This window comes from Bubalus bubalis, chromosome 2 (genome assembly GCF_019923935.1).
Source record: "Bubalus bubalis isolate 160015118507 breed Murrah chromosome 2, NDDB_SH_1, whole genome shotgun sequence".
Lineage (NCBI taxonomy): Eukaryota > Metazoa > Chordata > Mammalia > Artiodactyla > Bovidae > Bubalus > Bubalus bubalis.
The window spans coordinates 179,453,466-179,476,898 of NC_059158.1; the positions used below are offsets into that span (position 1 = coordinate 179,453,466).

At 45.4% G+C, this 23,433-nt stretch overlaps 1 protein-coding gene and 1 non-coding gene across 2 annotated transcripts in view; one reads left to right on the top strand and one right to left on the bottom strand.

Annotated features, from left to right (window-relative positions):
• The window catches only part of MAN1C1 (mannosidase alpha class 1C member 1), a 151,788-nt gene that overhangs the window by 93,965 nt on the left and 34,390 nt on the right, over positions 1-23,433 (bottom strand). The gene's annotated exons all lie outside the window — the stretch shown is intronic.
• Positions 12,805-12,877, top strand: TRNAG-CCC. The gene has a single exon. It is a non-coding gene; the product is annotated as a tRNA-Gly (tRNA).

Here is a 23,433-nt window from a genome sequence, read left to right on the forward strand (position 1 = left end):
TCTTCATCTATTTGCCATGAAGTGATGGGACCGGATGCCATGATCTTAGTTTTCTGAATGTTGAGTTTTAAGTCAGCTTTTTCACTCTCTTCTTTCACCTTCATCAAGAGGCTCTTTGACTGATGAATGAATCAACAAAACGTGTAAATAGACATCATGCAGTGGAATATTATTTGGCCATAAAAAGGGATGCGGTGCTGATACGTGCTCCAGCATGGATGAACCTTGGAAACACTGTGTTGAGTGGAAGAAGCCAGATACAAAAAGCTGCACAGGTTTTATTTATATGAAATATCCAGGATAGGCAAATTCATGCCAACAGAAAGTAGATTAATGGTTAGATGGACTGGGGAAAAGGACACGGAGAATGATTAGTAACGGGGATGGGGTCTTTTGGGGGTGATGAAATGTTTTAAAATCGATTGTGATAATGACTGTACAACTCTGGGAACACACTCAAGTCCACTGGGTTTTACACTTTAAAATGGTGACTTTTATTATATGTGAATTATAACTCAATAAAGCTGTTATAATATATAATTTTAAAAACTATTAATGTGGACAAACAGATATCACGTGCCATTTAATACGCCATTTCAGTGGTAATCTTGCCAAAAATGCAAACCTGAACTGAATCATGAGGAAAGATCAGACAAACTCAAACTGAGGGACAACTTACAACATAAAGGGAAGCCTGGTGGTGTAGCGGTAAAGAACCTGTCTGCCAAGCAAGAGATGCAGGTTCGATTCCTGGATTGAGAAGATCCCCTGGAGGAGGAAACGACAATCCGTTCCAGTATTCTTGCTTGGGAAGTCCCACTGACAGAAGGAGCCTGGCAGGCTACAGTCCGTGGGGTTATAAGAGTTGGACGTGACTCAGTGACTAAACCATCACCACCACTACAACAAAATGGCCTTTACCCTTCAAAAACAGCAAGGTCATGAAAGAAAAGGCAAGACTGAGGAATGGTTCCAGCTAAAGGAGACTAAAGTGACACGAACTAAATGCAATACATGATCTTGGGTGTGATGCTGGAGCAGAAATAACAACTACTATTATTATTATTATCATTGCTACTATAAAGGACAATTGTCAAGATAATTGACAAAATGTGAATGATACAATCAGATAGTATTGTATCAATGTTAATTTTCTAGTTTTACTGTGGTTATGGAGAAAAGTAGAATTAACCTTTCGGAGATACACAGTTGAGTATTTAGGAGTAAGGGGTGTTATGCTTGCAACTTATTCCCAAATAGTTCTTAAACCTGCATGCGTGTGCATGTGTGTGTGTGTGTGTGGAGAGAGAGTACACTCAAAGTGAACAGGGTAAAACACTAACATTATGCTGAAGCTGAAGCTCCAATACTTTGGCCACCTGACATGAAAAACTGACTCATTGGAAAAGACCCTGATGCTGGGAAAGATTGAAGGCAGGAGGAGAAGCGGACGACAGAGGATGAGATAGTTGATGACATCACTGACTCAATGGACATGAGTTTGAACAAGCTCCAGGAGTTGGTGATGGACAGGGAAGCCTGGTGTGCTGCAGTCCATGGGGTTGCAAAGAGTTGGACATGACTGAGAGACTAAAGTGAACTGAACTGAACTCAGAGGAATCTGGGTGAAGGATAAATATGAATCTTTGTAGTATTTTTTGCAACTTTTCTAAAAGTCTGCAACTTTTCCCCATAACTTTATTTTTTATCTTTTGGCCACACTGTGTGGCATGCAGGATCTTAGCTCCCTGACCAGGGATCAAACCCATGCTCCCTGCAATGGAAACACAGTTTTAACCACTGGACCACCAGGGAAGCTCCTGATGTTCTTTCTAAAAAATATTGGGGAACTTGCAGGATGTTGATGTCATTTTCAAAGAATAGCAAGCAGAGATAAGAAAGCCTTCCTCAGCAATCAATGCAAAGAAATAGAGGAAAACAATATAATGGGAAAGACTAGAGATCTCTTCAAGAAAATTAGAGATACCAAGGGAACATTTCATGCAAAGATGGGCTCAATAAAGGACAGAAATGGTATGGACCTAACAGAAGCAGAAGGTATTAAGAAGAGGTGGCAAGAATACACAGAAGAACTGTACAAAAAAGATCTTCATGACCCAGATAATCACGATGGTGTGATCACTCACCTAGAGCCAGACATCCTGGAATGTGAAGTCAAGTGGGCCTTAGGAAGCATCACTACAAACAAAGCTAGTGGAGGTGATGGAATTCCAGTTGAGCTATTTCAAATCCTGAAAGATGATGCTGTGAAAGTGCTGCACTCAATATGCCAGGAAATTTGGAAAACTCAGCAGTGGCCACAGGACTGGAAAAGGTCAGTTTTCATTCCAATCCCAAAGAAAGGCAATGCCAAAGAATGCTCAAACTACTGCACAATTGCACTCATCTCACACGCTAGTAATGTAATGCTCAAAATTCTCCAAGCCAGGCTTCAGCAATACGTGAACCGTGAACTTCCAGATGTTCAAGCTAGTTTAAGAAAAGGCAGAGGAACCAGAGATCAAAATGCCAACATCTGTTGGATCATGGAAAAAGCAAGAGAGTTCCAGAAAAACATCTATTTCTGCTTTATTGACTATGCCAAAGCCTTTGACTGTGTGGATCACAATCAACTGTGGAAAATTCTGAAAGAGATGGGAATACCAGACCACCTGACCTGCCTCTTGAGAAACCTGTATGCAGGTCAGGAAGCAACAGTTAGAACTGGACATGGAACAACAGACTGGTTCCAAACTGGGAAAGGAGTATGTCAAGGCTGTATACTGTCACCCTGCTTATTTAACTTCTATGCAGAGTACATCATGAGAAACACTGGGCTGGAGGAAGCACAAGCTGGAATCAAGATTGCTGGGAGAAATATCAATAACCTCAGATATGCAGATGACACCACCCTTATGGCAGAAAGTGAAGAACTAAAAAGCCTCTTGATGAAAGTGAAAGAGGAGAGTGAAAAAGTTGGCTTAAAGCTCACCATTCAGAAAACTAAGATCATGGGTCCGGTCCCATCACTTCATGGCAAATAGATGGGGAAAAAGTAGAAACAGTGGCTGACTTTTATTTTTCTGGGCTCCAAAATCACTGCAGATGGTGATTGCAGCCATGAAATTAAAAGACACTTACTCCTTGGAAGGAAAGTTATGACCAACCTAGACAGCATATTGAAAAGCAGAGACATTACTTTGTCAACAAAGGTCCGTCTAGTCAAGGCTATGGGTTTTCCAGTGGTCATGTATGGATGTGAGAGTTGGACTATAAAGAAAGCTGAGCACCGAAGAATTGATGCTTTTGAACTGTGGTGTTGGAGAAGACTCTTGAGAGTCCCTTGGACTGCAAGGAGATCCAACCAGTCCATCCTAAAGGAGATCAGTCCAGAGTGTTCATTGGAAGGACTGATGTTGAAGCTGAGACTCCAATACTTTGGCCACCTGATGGGAAGTGCTGACTCATTTGGAAAGATCCTGATGCTGGGAAAGATTGAGGGCAGGAGGAGAAGGGGACGACAGAGGATGAGATGGTTGGATGGCATCACCGACTTGATGGACACGGGTTTGGGTGGACTCTGGGAGTTGGTGATGGACAGGGAGGCCTGGCGTGCTGGGGTTCATGGGGTCGTAAAGAGTTGGACACGACTGAGCGACTGAACTGAACTGAACTGATGTCATTTTCACCCAAATATATACATTACAGAATTCTGTTTTTCTCCACTTTTATAAATTATGATAAAATGTTGTTGCCAGTCTCCTGTGGCTCCTCTTACCCCTCGGTTCCTCAAAAGCCCTGCTGGGCTTTCACATCCCCTTCAGCAAGCCTGGCCTGCCCATGCTGGTCAGAAGATGGAGCAAATGAGGAACTCATAATTTTGGTTTCTCTTTTTACCATTATCTTACTATATTCAAATGAGGTGCCCATCCTTACTCTATTCTTCCTGCTCCAAAGCTAAACTAAAATGCACCTTTTGTGGTGCAAAGCATTTTCCTAAAAGTTCCAGGTCAGTTTGGGCTCAGCAACTCCAGGCCCTTTTCTCGCATCTCTGGGTCACTCCTTTCACTTGAGCTCGGTTCTCTGCCCCGTACTTCCTTCTTCTACCTACATCCTTTCCAATAGTTTTAAACCACAAGGTTGATCTAGCTATCTATCTACCTACCTATCTTTTCATGAAACTAAGCTATGCAAGCTCATTGCAGAAAAGCAGAGAGAAAGAAAACAATCACCCATCACTTAAACATTATAACCACCATTCCCATCGGGTAGTCTTTCTTTTCACTTTTTTTCATTCATCTTCGCTTTTTCCCGTGATGGTGATGACATAAACATCTTCCATTTTATTACAAAACCTTTGTAAACATCATTTTAGCTAGCTATACAATAGTCTGGCAAGTAGGTTCAGCATCAGTTACTTAACCTTCCTCCCATATAATTGGACATGGCAGTGTTTTCTACTTTGGGGCTATTGTAAATAATGCCTTCATGGACATCTTTGTACATACTCCCTTCTCTATATTTCAGGTAAATTCCTTAAGACAGAGCCTCTAAGAAATTACCAGGAAAAAATAAGAACTTATTAATAAGCACATTCTCTTTTAAAGATTAAACCCAGACAGCTTGTTTTACCCACCACTGGGCAAAACTTCATGAACAGGAAAGTGAAAGTCGCTCAGTCGTGTCCGACTCTTTGCAACCCCATGGACTATTATACAGTCCATGGAACTCTCCAGGCCAGAATACTGGAGTGGGTAGCCTTTCCCTTCTCTAGGGGATCTTCCCAACCCAGAGATCAAACTGAGGTCTCCTGCATTGCAGGCGGATTCTTTACCAGCTGAGCCACAAGGGACACCCAAGAATACTGGAGTGGGTGGCCTATCTCTTCTCCAGCAGATCTTCCTGACCCAGGAATTGAACTGGGGTCTCCTGAATTGCAGGCAGATTCTTTACCAACGGAGCTATCAGGGAAGCCCTTGTGCATAGGAAAGTATACAACAATTTTGTGAATACATAAAGTATTTTGTGAATACATGAAGTATTTGCTCAGGAAGATAAAGCTAACTGTACTCATGATCGTTGCTCATATTTGTTCAGCTCTTTGCACCTTCCTTAATTTGACTGGATAGTTCAGTGGGCTTGACAGGTATTGTTCCCAGTTAAAAATAATCATGCAAGGGATAAAGTATGAGATGTAAAGTATGAAACAAGTGTTAAAAATCATGTTTCCAAGGAAGGAGAGGGTGAGATGAATGGAGAGAGTAGCATGGAAACATATACACTACCATATGTAAAACAGATAGCAGTGGAAGTTTGCTGTGTGACACGGGGAACCCAAACTGGGACTCTGTGACAACCTGAAGGGGTGCAAAAGGATGGGAGGGGGGAACGAGGTTTCAAGAGGGAGGCGCCACATATACACCTATGGCCAATTCATGTTGATGTATGGCAGCAAACAAACCAATACGGTCAAGCAAGCATCCTTCAATGAAAAATAAATTGAAAAAAACTGTGTTTCCTGGGTATTCTCTAGGGGTCCATTGGTTAAGGCCTCTGTGCTTCCACTGCAGTGGGCCTGGGTTTGATCCCTGATTGGGGAACTAAGATCCCACAAGCCAAACAGCCAAAAAAAATTATGCTTCTAAATATTTAATGATATAAGCTAAATATCACTATATATAGAGAGAGACACACAAAGATGCTTGTTATATAATATTAGTTGGAAAAGCAGGACACCAGGTTATATGGCATGAAGATCACTGGATTATTATTAGTATTTCAAAGGAGAAAGACAGGAAGGATATGCACAAAAATGTTGACAGTGGTTATATCAGATAGTGAGTGGTTTAGTGGTCATTTTTTCTTCCTATTGATCTATATTTTCTGGATTTTCTACAACGAATATCTATAAATGTTTGTAAGGTGAAAATGAAAGATTGTTAAATGAAAAGCAAGGAAAAATGATACAATGCTACTCCTAAGTCAAAGGGAGTGCATGGCTGATTAGCCATGGGGTGGATGGGAAGGAGTGGGTTTTGACAAAGTAGAAGGCCTTTACAGCCAGGAGTCAGAAAGGGCCCAACCAGCAAGAGAAACAACATAAATAGAAGCAGAGAGCCAGAACCTCACCGTCAAATAGGATTTAATGCCAGAGACATTACCTATTTGCCAAGCCACATTTTACAAGAACCATGTGAGACCAGACAAGGAAAATGACTTTTCATCGCCTAGATGCGTAAGTTAATAGCGCAGGGATGGTCATGTTTCCAAAAAGATGGGCCAGGACAGTGAAGCAGCTGATGTAGGCAGGGGCAGCCTGAGCTACAGCAAGAGAAATCTGGGACAGACTCAAAATGTGGCTGTAAGAATCAACAGACAGGAGAACTAAACACCTCTGCCCCCACTGGGATCTGGAAATACACACCAGGCGGTCATCATCTGTATGTGTATGTATCTACGTGTGTGTGTGTGTGTGTGCATCCATGCATGTCCATGCTAGAGACAGAGGGAGCTCTGGATGGTCTCTGGAAGCCCCTCCCTTCCAGCAGCCTATGATTTATAGTTTCAAAGAACACCTAACAATAGACCACAAAGCATTCCCTTGCCAAGCTCTGCAGAGGAAGGCAACAAAGCTCCAGTGACGGAAAGACAGGCAGAGCAATTGGAGCCGAATCCTAAGACACCTCTTCAGTTCTCTCTCAAACAAAAGCTGTTCTTGTCCACCTGAACAAATTGCAATGACATGAAATCTTACAATGAAAAATATTTACAAGTTTGAGGTAGACATTATTATTTTGCTTAAGATGTTCTTTCTCCCTGTCTCAGAGTTCTAGAATTCTGTCCTGCAGGAAACTAGAATCCATGGCTATCGCCCCTGCCACTGACACCCACCCCAGCCTAAGAAGCCCCCAAACAATAGAGCCAAGACAGAAAGGATGTGTTTGAGGAGACAAAGAAATGGGAATACTGGAAGACTGTCTGGAGAGTGCAAAACTGGACAGAAAGTTTGCCTCAGAAAGTTCTTTGGTGGCAACTAGGGAGAAAGGAGCGATCACGGAACAAGTGAGACATCTTCCCCTTTTTAACATAAAGCATGCGCACAGACAGATCAGGGCTGGCGATGACCCAGAAGCACAGTTGCAACATCACAAAGCTGCCAAGAAGGGAAATGGATTTTCCCAGTCATTAAAGTGCTCACACAGTGACTTGCAGCCTTATTGGCGTCTCCCAGCAGTGACACCTAGCCCATCTGCAGGGGCTGAATGGGAAAGGGCTTGGTCTCCAATCATCCCAGGAGCTAATGATCACACAGATTAAGAGATTAGAACTTTGGGTCGATTTTGTTCCCCTTCATTTTCAGTACAGCCCAGGCAAACAGCTGACAGCTTGGTACTAATAACCATCCACATTAGATTTCTCAATCCACCCCCGTCAGTGGGGCCCCCACAAAATGATCTGATTGACAACTGCGGAGACATCTGTGAATGTACGTGACCCCTAGTCCCTGGTTCAGAAGCAGACCACAGGATGGGGTCTGGTTGTGCTGAGGGGTGGAGGGGCGGGTGGGGAATAGACGGAGAGGTGCTACCTCCAACCCTCTCACTTCTGGGTTTGCTTGAGCTATTGGGCAAAGGGAGGAAGTGAAAATGTGAAACAACTTCCGACCTATCTGAGGTCCAGAAAGCTCTTCCACATCCTGCCCAGGGTGGGATTCAGATTTGAGTAGCTTCAGAAATCTCCCGCCATCTGCAGCTGTTCTAAGGCACCATGGCTGAGAATGTGAGCCCTGGAGACAGACAGACCTCTGTTATTCAGTGTGGTCCAGGGACCAGCAGTGGGGCAAATCCGGGGAGCATGTTAGGAATGCAGCATCTTGGGGCCCATCCCAGACCGGCTGAACCAAAGCCAGCATTTAACAAGATCTCCAGGTGATCCATTTTCTTCAATTTCAGTCTGAATTTGCCAATAAGGAGTTCATGATCTAAGCCACAGTCAGCTCCTGGTCTTGTTTTTGCTGACTGTATAGAGCTTCTCCATCTTTGGCTGCAAAGAATATAATCAATCTGATTTTGATGTCGACCATCTGGTGATGTCCATGTGTAGAGACTTCTCTTGTGTTGTTGGAAGAGGGTGTTTGCTATGACCAGTGCATGCTCTTGGCAGAACTCCATTAGCCTTTGTCCTGCTTCATTCTGTACTCCAAGCCCAAATTTGCCTGTTACTCCAGGTGTTTCTACTTTTGCATTCCAGCCCCCTCTAATGAAAAGGATCCAGTCCCCTATAATGAAAAGGACATCTTTTTTGGGTGTTAGTTCTGGAAGGTCTTGTAGGTCTTCATAGAACTGTTCAACTTCAGCTTCTTCAGTGTTACTGGTCAGGGCATAGACTTGAATTACCATGATATTGAATGGTTTGCCTTGGAAATGAACAGAGATCATTCTGTCGTTTTCGAGACTGCATCCAAGTACTGCATTTTGGACTCTTTTGTTGACTATGATGGCTACTCCATTTCTTCTAAGGGATTCCTACCCACAGTAGTAGATATAATGGTCATCTGAGTTAAATCCACCCATTCCAGTCCATCTTAGTTCGCTGATTCCTAGACCGTCGATGTTCACTCTGTCATCTCCTGTTTGACCACTTCCAATTTGCTTTAATTTATGGACTTAACATCCCAGGTTCCTATGCAATATTGCTCTTTACAGCATCGAAACTTGCTTCCATTACTAGTCCCATCCACAACTGGGTGGTGTTTTTGCTTTGGCTCCATCCCTTCATTCTTTCTGGAGTTATTTCTCCACTGATCTCCAGTAGCATATTGGGCATCTACCAACCTGGGGAGTTCATCTTTCAGTGTCCTATCTTTCTGCCTTTTCATACTGTTCATGGGGTTCTCAAGGCAAGGATACTGAAGTGGTTTGCCATTCCCTTCTCCAGTGGACCACATTCTGTCAGATCTCTCCATCATGACCCATCCATCTTGGGTGGCCCCATACAGCATGGCTTAGTTTCATTGAATTAGACAAGGTCCCATCACTTCATGGCAAATAGATGGGGAAAAAGTGGAAACAGTGGCTGACTTTATTTTTCTGGGCTCTAAAATCACTGCAGATGGTGACTGCAGCCATGAAATTAAAAGATGCTTACTCCTTGGAAGGAAAGTTATGACCAACCTAGACAGCATATTGAAAAGCAGAGACATTACTTTGTCAACAAAGGTCCATCTAGTCAAGGCTATGGTTTTTCCAGTGGTCATGTATGGATGTGAGAGTTGGACTATAAAGAAAGCTGAGCACCGAAGAATTGATGCTTTTGAACTGTGGTGTTGGAGAAGACTCTTGAGAGTCCCTTGGACTGCAAGGAGATCCAACCAGTCCATCCTAAAGGAGATCAGTCCTGGGTGTTCATTGTAAGGACTGATGTTGAAGCTGAGACTCCAATCCTTTGGCCACCTGATGTGAAGAGCTGACTCATTTGAAAAGATCCTGATGCTGGGAAAGATTGAGGGCAGGAGGAGAAGGGGACGACAGAGGATGAGATGGTTGGATGGCATCACCGACTCAATGGACATGGGTTTGGATGAACTCCAGGAGTTGGTGATGGACAAACAGGCCTGGCGTGCTGCGGTTCATGGGGTTGCAAAGACTTGGACACGACTGAGCGACTGAACTGAACTGAACCAGGTGATCCAAACGCACATTAAAATTTGAGAAGCTGTTCTAGGGCTCTGCCACCTACTGGCTGTGTGGTCTTGAGTGAGTGACTTGACCTCTCTGAGTCTCAGTTTCCTCATCTGTAAAAGGACAGGAACATTTAATCCTTATGATAGCCCTGGGAGTAAATAAGATAACACACACAGAGCGCTTAGCACAGCAGCTGGTACGTAATACGTGCTCAGTCAAAAGCAGCCATAGGATGACTGCTCCCTTTTAATCTATCTACCAAGTCTCTCACCATTCACTTCTCCCTGCACCACCTCTTGAATCCATATCCCTCCCACCCCTCTGGGGGACCCCTGCAGCAGCCTCCAAACTGGCCTAGAGGATCCTCTTTGGCCTCTTACACAGTGCCCCACACTATGGCCACAGTGATTATTCCAAATGCAAATTTATTCACATCTCTACTCCACCCCCCACACACACTTCAAGATTTCCAACACTCCCTGTGAGGCCCACAGGTGGAGCAAGAGTGGGTGAGACACTTTCCTACCGCACACATGTATGCTCTTGGTGCAGGGTCTGCAGGCAGACAAAAGATGCTGATGGAGAAGGTCACAGCGAGTCTGAGCTCTGCCACTGTACTGAGGTTGGCTCCCCATCTGTAAAGTGAAGGGTCCTCCCCACTCTAGTCTATCAAAGACGGGGCATCAGGGTGGAGGCAGGAGACAGGGACAAGGATGACTGACAACCGGAAAGACCGCAGCACATCTGTGAGGGAAATTCCAAGGGGAAATCATTCAACGAGGACATTTTGAAGAAACTGAGTATAAAAACCACCCATGTGCAGCTAGCTCTACCATTTCCACTGTGCTTTGCCTTCCTGATTTGAGTCTTACGATCCTGTGGGTGAGGCAGGGTGGGTGTCATCATCACTCCCATTCTACAGAAAAAGAAACTACACTCACACACACACGCACTATGGAACATACAGCATGTGCCAAGCACCATGATAAGGGCGCTTGTACCTACTAGAACATATAGTTCTTGCCACAGCTCTGAGAGGCCTTCTCAAGGGGGAGCTAAGGCATGGAGGATAAGAGCCTGGCTTTGGGTCCCAGATTTCCCTAGCTGTGTGCCTTTAGACAAGACACTTAACCTCACTGTGCCTCAGTGATCTCATTTGTTTAAAGATAATGATACTGTTATATTATGCTTTATATATATATATATATATATATGTTAAGTGGGTCATCAGTGTTTCACATATATGTCAACTCTTTTAATCTTCACACTAATTTTATAAGTTTCAGTTCAGTTCAGTTCAGTCGCTCAGTCATGTCAGACTCTTTGCGACCCCATGAATTGCAGCACACCAGGCCTCCCTGTCCACCATCATCTCCCAGAGTTCACTCAAACTCACGTCCATCAAGTTGGTGATGCCATCCAGCCATCTCATCCTCTGTCGTCCCCTTCTCCTCCTGACCCCAATCCCTCCCAGCATCAGACTCTTTTCCAATGAGTCAACTCTTTGCATGAGGTGGCCAAAGTACTGGAGTTTCAGCTTTAGCATCATTCCTTCCAAAGAAATCCCAGGGCTGATCTCCTTCAGAATGGACTGGCTGGATCTCCTTGCAGTCCAAGAGACTCTCAAGAGTCTTCTCCAACACCACAGTTCAAAAGCCTCAATTCTTTGGCGCTCAGCTTTCTTCACAGTCCAACTCTCACATCCATACATGACCACAGGAAAAACCATAGCCTTGACTAGATGGACTTTTGTTGGCAAAGTAATGTCTCTGCTTTTGAATGTGCTATCTAGGTTGGTCATAACTTTCCTTCCAAGGAGTAAGCGTCTTTTAATTTCATGGCTGCAGTTACCATCTGCAGTGATTTTGGAGCCCCCAAAAATAAAGTCTGACACTGTTTCCACTGTTTCCCCATCTATTTCCCATGAAGTCATGGGACCGGATGCCATGATCTTCGTTTTCTGAATGTTGAGCTTTAAGCCAACTTTTTCAGTCTCCACTTTCACTTTCATCAAGAGGCTTTTTAGTTCCTCTTCACTTTCTGCGTTAAGGTTAGTATATCATTTCTCCCATTCTCATACGAGGAAACTGAGGCACAGGCCCAAGTGTCACATCAAGTAAGTGGCAGAGCCAGGATTCAAACCCAGACAGTCTACACTCTTGGTCACAATACCCTCTGCCTCTCATGTGCTGTGCTTAGTTGCTCAGTCATGTCCGACTCTTTTCGACTCCATGGACCACAGTCTGCCAGGTTCTTTTGTCCATAAAATTCTCCAGGCAAGAATACTGGAGTGGGTTGCCATGCCCTCCTCCAGGGGATCTTCCCAACCCAGGTCTCCTGCATTGTAAATGGATTCTTTACTGACTGAGCCATCACGGAAGCCCAAGAATACTTGAGTGGGTAGCCTATGCCTTCTCCAGGCAATCTTTCCAACTCAGGAATTGAACTGGGGTCTCCTGCATTACAGGTGGATTCTTTACCAGCTGAGCTATCAGGGAAGCCCATGCCTCTCATAGAATCGAGCGATTACCGTGCCTGCCTCCAACAGGGATGTAAGGATTGCAGTCGTCCCTTGGTAGCCAGGACCTCCCGCAGATATCAATAGCCACAGATGCCCCAACCCCTTATGTAAAATGACTTGGTACAGTTGGTCCTCCTTATCTTCGGGTTCTGCATCCATGGATTCACCAACCTCAGACTGAATTTCAGTTGGTCAAATCCACCGATGCAAAACCCATGGATACGGAGGGCTGACTGTCATTACAAGGCTAGGCATTCGACACAGCTCCCCGCAGACAGAAAACCCTGTTGGAAGTGGCAGCACTGGTGGCTGCGGCCGTGGGCTCCACGTTCATTATCTTTCCAAGATTGGAGAAGGCAGCACTGTACTCTGAAGCCTCCGAGTCCTCTGGAGTCTCCTTCAGCTCCACACCTCATGTTCACTCTCCAGCAAGTCTGTCAATGATATCTCTCATTCTCTCTTTCCCAGCTGCCTCCCAGCCTACCACTGTCCCTTAACCTCAGCACAGTCTCCCTGCTTCCTCTCTTGCCCCTGCTCCTGCATCCTCGGTCTATATATCCACCAGAGTAAGCCCTTTAAAAACGCAAGCCATTAGGGGCTTCCCTGGTGGTCCAGTGGCTAAGACTCTGTGCTCCCAATGCAGGGAGTCCAGGTTCAATCCCTGGTCAGGGAACTAGATCCCATGTGCTGCAACCAAGAGTTTGCAAGCTGTAACTAAAAAAAAAACAAACAGTAAAGATACTATGTACCACAACTACCACCTGGTGCTGCCAAATAAATAAAAGAAAAAAATCATTTTAAAATGAATAAAAATAAAAATTGTTGTTTTTGTTCAGTCGCGCAGTCATGTCTGACTCTCTGCGACCCCATGGACTGCAGCACGCCAGGCTTTCAAGCCATTAAATGTCATTTCTGTGTAAGAGCTTCCAAGAGCTTTCCAAGGCAACATGCCTGAACGGCTTGTCTCTGACCACTTCCCAGGCCCCTTCCATTCTCCAAGTTTCAGCCTTTGGATAATATCTCAAAGACAGACAGCACCTTCCCACCTAGGTCTGGCAGAATAATGGCCCCCCAAAGGTGCCCATGTCCTAATCCCTGAAACTTGTGAGTATGTATGGTGAAGTGGAACTAAGTTTTCAGATAGAATTAAGATTAGTAATCAGCTGATCTTGAGAGGGGGACATTAGCTTGGGTTATCCAAGTAAGCCCAGTGGATTCATGGGGTCCTTAGAAGTGACAGAGGGAGGCAAGAGCGTCAACATGGTGAGATGTGAAAAGGACTCCACTGGCCATCGCTGGCTTTGAGGATGGAGGAAGGGGCCATAAGCCAACGAATCCAGGGAACCTCCAGGAGCTAGAAAAGGCCAGGGAATGGATTTCCCCCTGGAGCTTCCAGAGAGGAATGCAACCTGGCCAACACCTTGATTCTAGCCCAGAAAGCCACTCCTGTTAGACTTCTGATCTCCAGAAGCATAAAAAAGAAAAGTTGTGGTTTTAAGTCATTAAACTTGTGTAATTTGTGACTACAACAATAGGAAACTAACATATTACTTCAGCGCATTAGCATTTCCCAATGAAAACTGAATGAACAAGCCCCGCTCAGCCTCCAAACCACTTTCCACCCCAGCACAGTCCTTTTTCTGCAAAAGGAATTCTAAGGTTCTGGAGCATAGTACCCGCATTCTGGAATTCACTGTCCTACAGCCTCCTGTCTTCCATCTGTGACAGTGCTGCAGACTTCCGCAGGATAATGATTTCTCTCATGTCTGCCTCCCCTGCCCTTGAACTGTGACCTATTCACCAACGCAGCCTCAACCTCCTAGCACGAGGCTGTCCCAACAGAGGAAGTCAACAAAGCACATTAGTAATAATAATGGCTGCGTGTGTTACCTCCGTTATCCAGTGGTGGACATGCACTGAGCACCGAGCCGGGGCGGAGCCCTGGGCTAAGCCTTTCAGAAGCACTTCATCCTACACCAACCCTGTAGGGTGGGTTACCATTGTTCTCCCTATTTTATAGGGTGAAGGAAGCAGGTGAGTCCTGAAGGGTTAACTGACTTGCCCAAGGATGCAGAACAAACAGTGGCGGGGCCAGGCAATGGATCCAAGAAGACCGCTTGGGAGTCTGCACACTTAATCACAACAGTACACTGCTTCCCTCTCTACAGCCTTCCCAGGCAAGATTAGCGTCTCCTGTTCCAAACATTTGGGACCCTGTCGCTAGAGTTGGACAGACTGAGCGACTTCCTTTTCACTTTCATGCACTGGAGAAGGAAATGGCAACCCACTCCAGTGTTCTTGCCTGGAGAATCCCGGGGATGGGGGAGCCTGGTGGGCTGCCGTCTGTGGGGTCGCACAGAGTCGGACACGACTGAAGCGACTTAGCAGCAGCAGCAGCTGGCAAGTGGCAGAGCCACTGTTTGAAGCTGAGGTCTGACTGATTCAAAAGGCTGTGTCCCTTTCCATCTCACCAGGCTGCTTCACTGTCCAATGAGCGAATGAACAAAACATCAACCCAGCACCTCTGGATGGCATGTGGCACACAGAATCAAAATGAGGACTGGCTGCTAACTGGTGCCACGCGGCCCATCCTGAGGACTGTTTCTTTTTGAAAACAAGCACCGTCCAAATTTCTAGTTCCCGAAGGCTCAGTCTGCGAAAAGGGAGGGGATGACCTGCTTTAAAGCTGCCCCAGCAGAGGCTGAGGCCTCTGCAAACGTGAGAGAGGCAGAACCAGTTCTTTGTCTAAATGTTAAGAATTTTTAAAAAGAAAGGGGAAAAAAACAGGTTTATGTGAAAACAAGGAACATACCAAAGGGAGCTGTAGAGAGATCGTGACAGAAATGCAGAGAGACGTTATCTCTGTTGCCAGGTTGTTTAGGGAGGTAATGCCATTTGAAATCTGGAAGATAAGCCTTGAAAACCAGTTTCCAAAGGCTGTTGGTGGCACCTCTGTGACAGCAAGGGGCCTCGGTGACCTGCTTCAGGGCCTTTGGGGCGTGCATGGGGACCTTCAGCCTCGGATGAGAGCGAACGACCTCAGGAGGACAGCAGTCTTGTTTTCCAGGCAGTGCTGCCATCTCGTGAGGAACCAGGTCTGAGCACAGAACCCTAGGACCCCATCCTTGACTCCTGCATCTAGAACCATGTGAGACCGCCTACACTAGAGTGGCTCTCCTTGGAGCCAGAAAACGATTAGCACTATTTCCCTTGGGGACACCATTCCTAGACCCAAGAAGGAGGCTTGAGGACCACTGGACACTCTTAGACAGTAGAGGGCCCTGTTTCCTGTCTGGTAAAACTGTTTTAATCAAGCCTTGGAGGATGAGCCAGTATTTATCGAGCACCTCCCTGTACCAGCCCTTTGCCAGAAGTTACCATATACCTTATCTCATTTAATCCTCCACTGCTATTCTGGGAAGCAGGTTAATACCTGCCCATTTTACAGAATAGGAAACTGAGGCTCACAGAGGTTTGGTAACTATTCCAAGGGCACACAGCCAATAAGTGGAGGGTTTGGATTCACACCTAGGTCTGATTCCAATCTTTGCCTCTTCCTGTTCCTTTCTCAACCTCCCTTCACCTTTATTTAAAAAAATGTGTACTGAGCATTTTACTATGTACCCCATGTTCTGGTACATGCAGCAGTGAAGAAGACAGGCAAGGTTTCCACCTTTATGGCCTGGATACCCTAGTGTAGGGAGATGGACAATAAGAAGGAGACAGATAAGCAAGGTAATTCTGAATAGTGATAAGCACTGTGGAGAAAGATCAAGCAAGGGATTGGGGGAGAGGATGACTGAATGAGCGGAGGTGGCCGAGGAAGGTCTCCAGACGATAATTGAGCTGAGATCTTAATTAGTATCCAAAAAAAACCCCCACCAAATTCCTCCTGTTTCCCACATGTAGCCTGAGACATGCATTTCACTTTTCTCTTTATCCCCTCTAGTTCCCCATCAGCAGAGATTCCTAAGTACATACTTTCGTTTTTGGGCCAGAATGCCTTGTGAAACCCACTGATAAGGTTACCTGTTCACACCAGGAGAGAGAATTTCAAAGCGGTAAACAGACCTGCTCAGCCTTGCAAACACCATATAAAGACAGGTCCTGGGGCTCATTTATCCTATGAAGCCAAGGAGCTGCCACCCCATAAGCACTCCCTGAGTCTGCATTAATCAGACAGCTCGAAGAAGGTTTCCTTTTCATTTTTCTAGGTCTGTGATGATGGATGATGTGTGGCGGCACTTCTGGATCCATAATTGGGGGTGGTGGTGTTTTCTCACTCCTACAAGACTAAACTTCGAGGGACATTTAGGACATCTTCCTTGACAGTGCTGAGCTAAAGTGCTGTGTTCCTGAAAGGATGATTGCAGCCCTATTATAAAAGATAACCTAATCACACGGGAGAGAGTAAAACATCAAGCAATTTGATTTCAAAACCCTGAAATAGAAGACCAAAGACTAATTAACTACGAAAACCAGAAGGCTCTAATCTTGATGAACTAGTGGGACGACCAGGAAAGACAGAAAACTTAGATCTTCGAGCTTCATAGATCCTTGAATGGTTTGAGTGATCAGAATCAGGGCTCCTGCAGGCTTTCAGTTGGCTTGTGTGTGAGCTTTCTCCTCCCACCCCCTCAAGTCCCCACCTCTCCACACACACTCTCAAGTAACCAAGTGTGCCTGCCCCAGCTCTGCCGTTCTGGCTTCTAGTAAGAAAGAGAAGACTTGCTCTCAGCGGCCCCCAGATCTGGGCTTCCTGCTGGGGCCTGTACACCTGCTGGAGGGAGGTGGCAGTTTCCACAGAGCCGGCAAAACAGACCCTTTCACAGAAAGGAGACAAATGGGCTGACGGCCAGTGACAGGTGATTTGATAAAACCTTCACAAGATTCCTCTTCCCTGTATTTGCAGTTGAGGCACAGCTACGGGTGACGGTGGCTCATGGGGGCTCTTTCATAAATCTCAAAGACAGGCCCTTTTAAGCACTGCCTACAAAGGAAAGCCCTTGGTGAGACTTCTGTCACCGACAGCCATATATTCTGTATAAAGGAGAAAACCGTCATGTTTTCCCAATTTTGAGCACAGTGGCTGAGAAAAAAAAAAAACATCACCTAAAACGATCTCAGTTCAGCTGGCAAGGTTGGGCCCAGGATGAGGGTGGGGCCAGGGTCAGGGTCTTCTCCAGCTGCTGTTAATAAAATAACAACCCAGTCTTGGGTGCCTTTTCTAGGAAGGGTGGCTTCAACTCAACATGCTGGCCCAAGAAACTGCTCTGTTTTTCTTTTTCTGAGCAAGAAGAGAAGGAAATTCTTCTTAGTTTCACCATGGAGTTGGTATTCCATTTGTGGACCCGAGAAAGATGTGATAACCATTCACTCTCAGATCTGACTCTGGGCCTGGTTGGTACCACTTAAAATGAAGAGATGAGCCGCATTAGCTGGGATTCAACAGGCCCCTCGTGGATGAGAAGTCACTAAGTGAGAAAGCTTCATTCAAGGGTGATGAAAGGGGGTCAAGGATGGAAATGATGCAAAGGAGAAAATGAAAATGCATGAAGTTTCCTGAGTGATTTGCTGTGGCTATTTAAACCATTTAAAAGTCTAAACCCTCTTGAGGTCAGGGAAAGAACCAGTGGAAAATCAGAGGTACGTTTTAAAATGCAAAGCATCTCTAAACAGCTATTTGATTAGGTTTTTATCCAACTAGACTATGATAATTAGCAAATGCCTGGGAGATGAGATTTAAATATGCCAATCAGCCCATCTCAAGAGTTTAGCGTGAACAATGCAGAATTTAATTATCCTTAAGCGATCACCACTTTAGCGGGGTTACAGCCTTAACTAGAGATCTGAAACCCAAAAGATGACCTCTCCTCATGCCTGGAGCAGCTGCTTTACCACTTAAAATACCACTTAAAAAAAAGAGCAATCCCAGGTGTTATCCGAAAATTCCACCAGTGTGACCTTTAAAGAGAATGATTTGGAGTACTTCTGGTGATAACTCTGCCACCATTTCTTCCACTAATGGGGCAGTTTCAGAAGCAGCAGGGTGGTGGAGATCACTGACTTCACGGAGGTGCAATCAGACTCTACCTGTGATACCTAAATTGCCACTTTCCCCGTCAGTGACCATTTCTTAGGTTGAAACTCATCAAAAGCTTAAAGATTCACAACTTCTGGCTTCTCATGCAGTCAGATGGGACATGCAAAATGGGACCTGAACTAGAGATTGACCTATAATGGGATTGAACGTAACTTGAAAGAGAGGAGAGCGCAGTTAACTGTTGAGGAGCACTTTTCTGTCTTGCTACCCAGGAATGTGGCATCATGAACTCTGGTTAAATGAAGTCTTTTCAATAACTCAGGCTCTTGTCACAATGGGTCCATTTTTCACCCCACAGACTGGGCTTGACTATCTCTCAAAATAGCTTTTTAGAATATTGTGATTGCAAAATGGCTAAGAGCAAGGAAGCTTTCACTTCTTCAGCCTGTAACTATAGAAACATGCCTGTCTTAGGCACAAAGGGACATTACCAGGAAACATGACAAAAATGAATAGTATCAATAACCATCCCACAGTATCTCAGCTTTTGTAATTATAGATGACTGCAAGTACAACAGATCCCGACACAAACGGGTATAATGGAGACGTGATCATTTCTCTGCTTCTTTGTCACCAGCTCTCCTCCTGTCTACACGTGGCCCTGCACTTGCATGGACTGGAGAGGTCTCTAATTAACCACCTGCCAGTGTCGCTGGCCGTAACTCTAACTGGGCCAGCACTTTCTTGCCGAAGTTCTCACAAGTGATAATTAAATCCACCAGCCTCACTTATGAGGTCTGCTCACAACTGAGCAGATCATACATACACTGGCATGTCTACCAGTGACAGATTCTCCAAGTCCCACTGGCTGGCGTCTGGGCCGCAGCACTCTAATCATGAGATAAGCATCTCCTCACGTGACCGCCTTGAGTCACAGCCTCTGCCCCGGGAGCCTTCACCTTTTCTTTTAATGGAACAATGTTTTGCAATTTCAGCTCCATCTATCAGGCGCCTCCATTGTCTACTAATAGAGTTTACAGAATCCTATTCCCTGTCTAGGGCCAGGGCCAAGAAATCTTCTGTCGTTTCTGTAAGTCCAAGAACATTGCAGAGGCACTATAAACTGAATTTGAACTTGGTCCACCATTGGCTGCTGACCTCAGAATGTGACAGCAAGGGTTTTAATTCATAATTAGATGTTGACTAGACAAATTACCTGCCAGTGGTACCTTTGCCTACTGCATCGCACAGGAGAATAATGTTCAGTGTGGGGATACATGGAAAGAGAGAGCTCTCCTGGGAAGCAATGTTTTGCAAAAATCTATTTCCTTGACAACTGTTTTCCAAGCAAAAGCTAGTACTGCAGATTTTCCCCCCAATGATTTTAAACTATTCTGGTGTCTAAAAATCAACATTGTCAAATGACCTAATGTGAAGAATAGGAATTTAAATAAAAGAAAAAAAAATTTTTTTTTTAATTCTAGAGTTGAACATTTTAAAAGGTAGGGATTCACATGTACCATAAGATTTGGGGAAGAAAGGGTGGTAATGAGCAGAACATGGGCAGTATTTAGTGGTAACCACACTAGGAATTAGTGACATCAGTGATCATGGAGAAGAATGTGGAGGACAAACGGGCTGCCATGCTGGGCCCCTCTATCCAGAATCGGAGGACTAACCTAGTCTCTATGCGGAATACAGCCTAGACCCCTTCTAAGGTTTAAGGAAACTCCAGGAACAAACCCATTAGCCTCAGGTCTAAGTTAAGTTCCTTAAAATTACATAATCTCTGATTTTCTGGGGCTTCCCTGGTGGCTCAGACACTACAGAATCTGCCTGCAATGCAGGAGACTGAGGTTTGATCCTTGGGTCAGGAAGATTCCCCTAGAGAAAGAAGTAGCAACCCACTCCAATATTCTTGCCTGGAAAATGGACAGGGGGACAGAAGAGCCTAGAGGACCACAGTCCACGGGGTTGCAAAGAACTGGACACGACTAAGGGACTAACCTTAAAAATAAGACTATTATTTAACTTATATGCAGAGTGCATCATGAGAAACTCTGGGCTGGAGGAAGCACAAGCTGGAATCAAGATTGCCGGGAGAAATATCAATAACCTCAGATATGCAGATGACACCACCCTTATCGGAGAAAGTGAAGAAGTACTAAAGAGCCTCTTGATGAAAGTGAAAGAGGAGAGTGAAAAAGTTGGCTTAAAGCTCAACATTCAGAAAACTAAGATCATGGCATCCGGTCCCATCACTTCATGGCAAATAGATGGGGAAACAGTGGAAACAGCGGCTGACTTTATTTTTCTGGGCTCCAAAATCACTGCAGATGGTGATTGCAGTCATGAAATTAAAAGATGCTTACTCCTTGGAAGGAAAGTTATGACCAACCTGCTGCTGCTAAGTCACTTCAGTTGTGTCCAACTGTGTGTGACCCCATAGACGGCAGCCCACCAGGCTCCCCCATCCCTGGGATTCTCCAGGCAAGAACACTGGAGTGGGTTGCCATTTCCTCCTCCAATGCATGAAAGTGAAAAGTGAAAGTGAAGTTGCTCAGTCGTGTCTGACGCTTAGCAACCCCATGGACTGCAGCCTACCAGGCTCCTCCGTCCATGGGATTTTCCAGGCAAGAGTACTGGAGTGGGGTGCCATTGTCTTCTCCGTATGACCAACCTAGACAGCATATTAAAAAGCAGAGACATTACTTCGTCCACAAAGGTCCGTCTAGTCAAGGCTATGGTTTTTCCAGTGGTCATGTATGGATGTGAGAGCTGGACTGTAAAAAAAGCTGAGTGCTGAAGAATTAATGCTTTTGAACTGTGGTGTTGGAGAAGACTCTTGAGACCCTTGGACTACAAGGAGATCCAACCAGTCCATCCTAAAGGAGATCACTCCTGGGTGTTCACTGGAAGGACTGATGTTGAAGTTGAGACTCCAGTACTTTGGCCACCTGATGTGAAGAGCTGACTCATTTGAAAAGACCCTGATGCTGGGAAAGATTGAGGGCAGGAGGAGAAGGGGATGACAGAGGATGAGATGGTTGGATGGAATCACTGACTCAATGGACATGGGTTTGGGTGGACTCCAGGAGTTGGTGATGGACAGGGATGCCTGGCATGCAGCAGTTCACAGGGGTTGCAGAGTCGACTGAGCAACTGAACTGAACTGAAGAGACAAACACTTTCACTTTTCACTTTCACCGATTTTCTGAGACAGGCCCAATTTCTACCCCATTATCAGACAACATGTCAGACACCATGTTATAAGGTTTTATTTGGAAAATGATCTTATGGAACGGTGGCCTTCCAGTTACGGGCAGAACCACACTCCTAGGGCCAGGACAGGTTAGTGACATGGAGAACACTACCATTCTCTGCTCAAGCTGACCCTCTACCCTGACGACATCAATGAAATTTTTAGCTTGACTCTACACAGGTCATGGCAAATCAGGACAGTTTTTAACATACCCACCTACTTATTCAATCCTATTATCTCCACACAAAGGCCTGAATGTCAAGAACTGTGTGAGCTATTGGGGCCGCAGAGGGACAGGACTGGCCTACACTGGGGAATCTTACTTTTTAAAGCAGGGTTCTTATTTGAAACGGAAGCTTGTAAACTCCTTGAAACAACATAAAACTGTGTGTGTGTGTGTGTGTGCATGCCAGGGGCATTATGGGGAGGAAGGTTTATAGTATTTATCAGATTAGCATAGAGGTCTGTGACCTACGAAAGATTAAAGAAAGTGAAAGTGAGGTCACTCAGTCGTGTCCGACTCTTTGTGACCCCGAAGACTGTAGCCTACCAGGCTCCTCCATCCATGGGATTTTCCAGGCAAGAGTACCGGAGTGGGTTGCCATTGCCTTCTCCAGGGGATCTTCCTGACCCAGGAATCGAACCCGGGTCTCCTGCATTGTAGGCATACGATTTACCGTCTGAGCCACCAGGGAAGTCAAGAAAGGTTAAGAATCACATAAAAGTTATAATGCAAATTGCTGTTTTGTGTCATAGATGCCTCTCCAGAGGCATAAGAAAACATAAGAAAAAGCTATGCCATGGAGGTAAAGTTTGGGCAGGACCTTGACAAATGCAAGAGTTTGGCTTTTCGTGCAGCAAGTGGAAGAAGGAAGGCTTCCTTCTTTCAGCTCAAGCCACTCCCTCCAGATGCCCTCTGGGCCTCTCACCTGCATGAATCTCCCTCCTCCAAGCTTATTTCCCCCTCCATTCACTTATTCAACAAGTTCTTTCTGATTGCCTTCTGATGCCAGGCCCTGTGAGCAAAACAGACATGGGTGCCTGCTTGCCTGCCCTCCTAGAGTTGACATTCTTATGAGAGAGACAAGACATCCATCAAACACGCACTCAGATACTTAATTACTGCAAAATGAGATCAATGCTAAGTAGGGGGAGAACAGAGAAAGAACCAACTGGATGCCCGTGGGTGGGGGCCTGATTCCAGAAAGAGTAAGAAGGCTTGGGGTGGGGGCTGGGTGGGGAGGCATTCTGACCGCTGTGCTCACTGGCCATCGATCTGGATTATAAACTGCCCCACAAGTTTGAAAATCCCTCAAGGGGAGAGGCCTTGGATCATAGGCTTGGCAGCTCATAGAGCTTGCGAGCACCTGGCTGGGTAGGCATTTGTATTTGCTGAACAAACAGAGGTGTGAATCAGCAGGCTATCCTGTGATATTTCTTATATTAAATATTTTAAGCCCTTTCAGGTGCAAAGGTCTCATTTTAGATCTCCTTCATTCCCGAAGCACAGAGAACAGCTAACCATTCTTGAAGCAGGGAGGATGTATCCCATTTTCACAAACTTCAAAGAAACTGATTTTGCTTCCCTCTTCCTGGCTCCGTCCCAAAAGCTGCTTCAATATTCAATCCCCGGCCTTCATTCAAGTTCCAAGCCTTTCCCGCATGACTCTGCTCAGATTCTGTCCTCCTCGAGCTGAGGCTCGTTCCCAGCAGCTCAAAGTTGAAAGACAGGACCGGCATGGAAGCAGAGCTCACCCTGGGTAAAGGACATCAAGACTCAGAGAGGGCGCTTTCGTGCCTTGAAGGAGGGAAAGGTCTGAAAATGGAGTTATTCTGTCGACTGCCGGTTTTGTTCACTGCCGTGTCTCTGGCGTCTGGCACACAGTACACAATATGTATTTGTTAATGAGCCAGTGAATGAAAG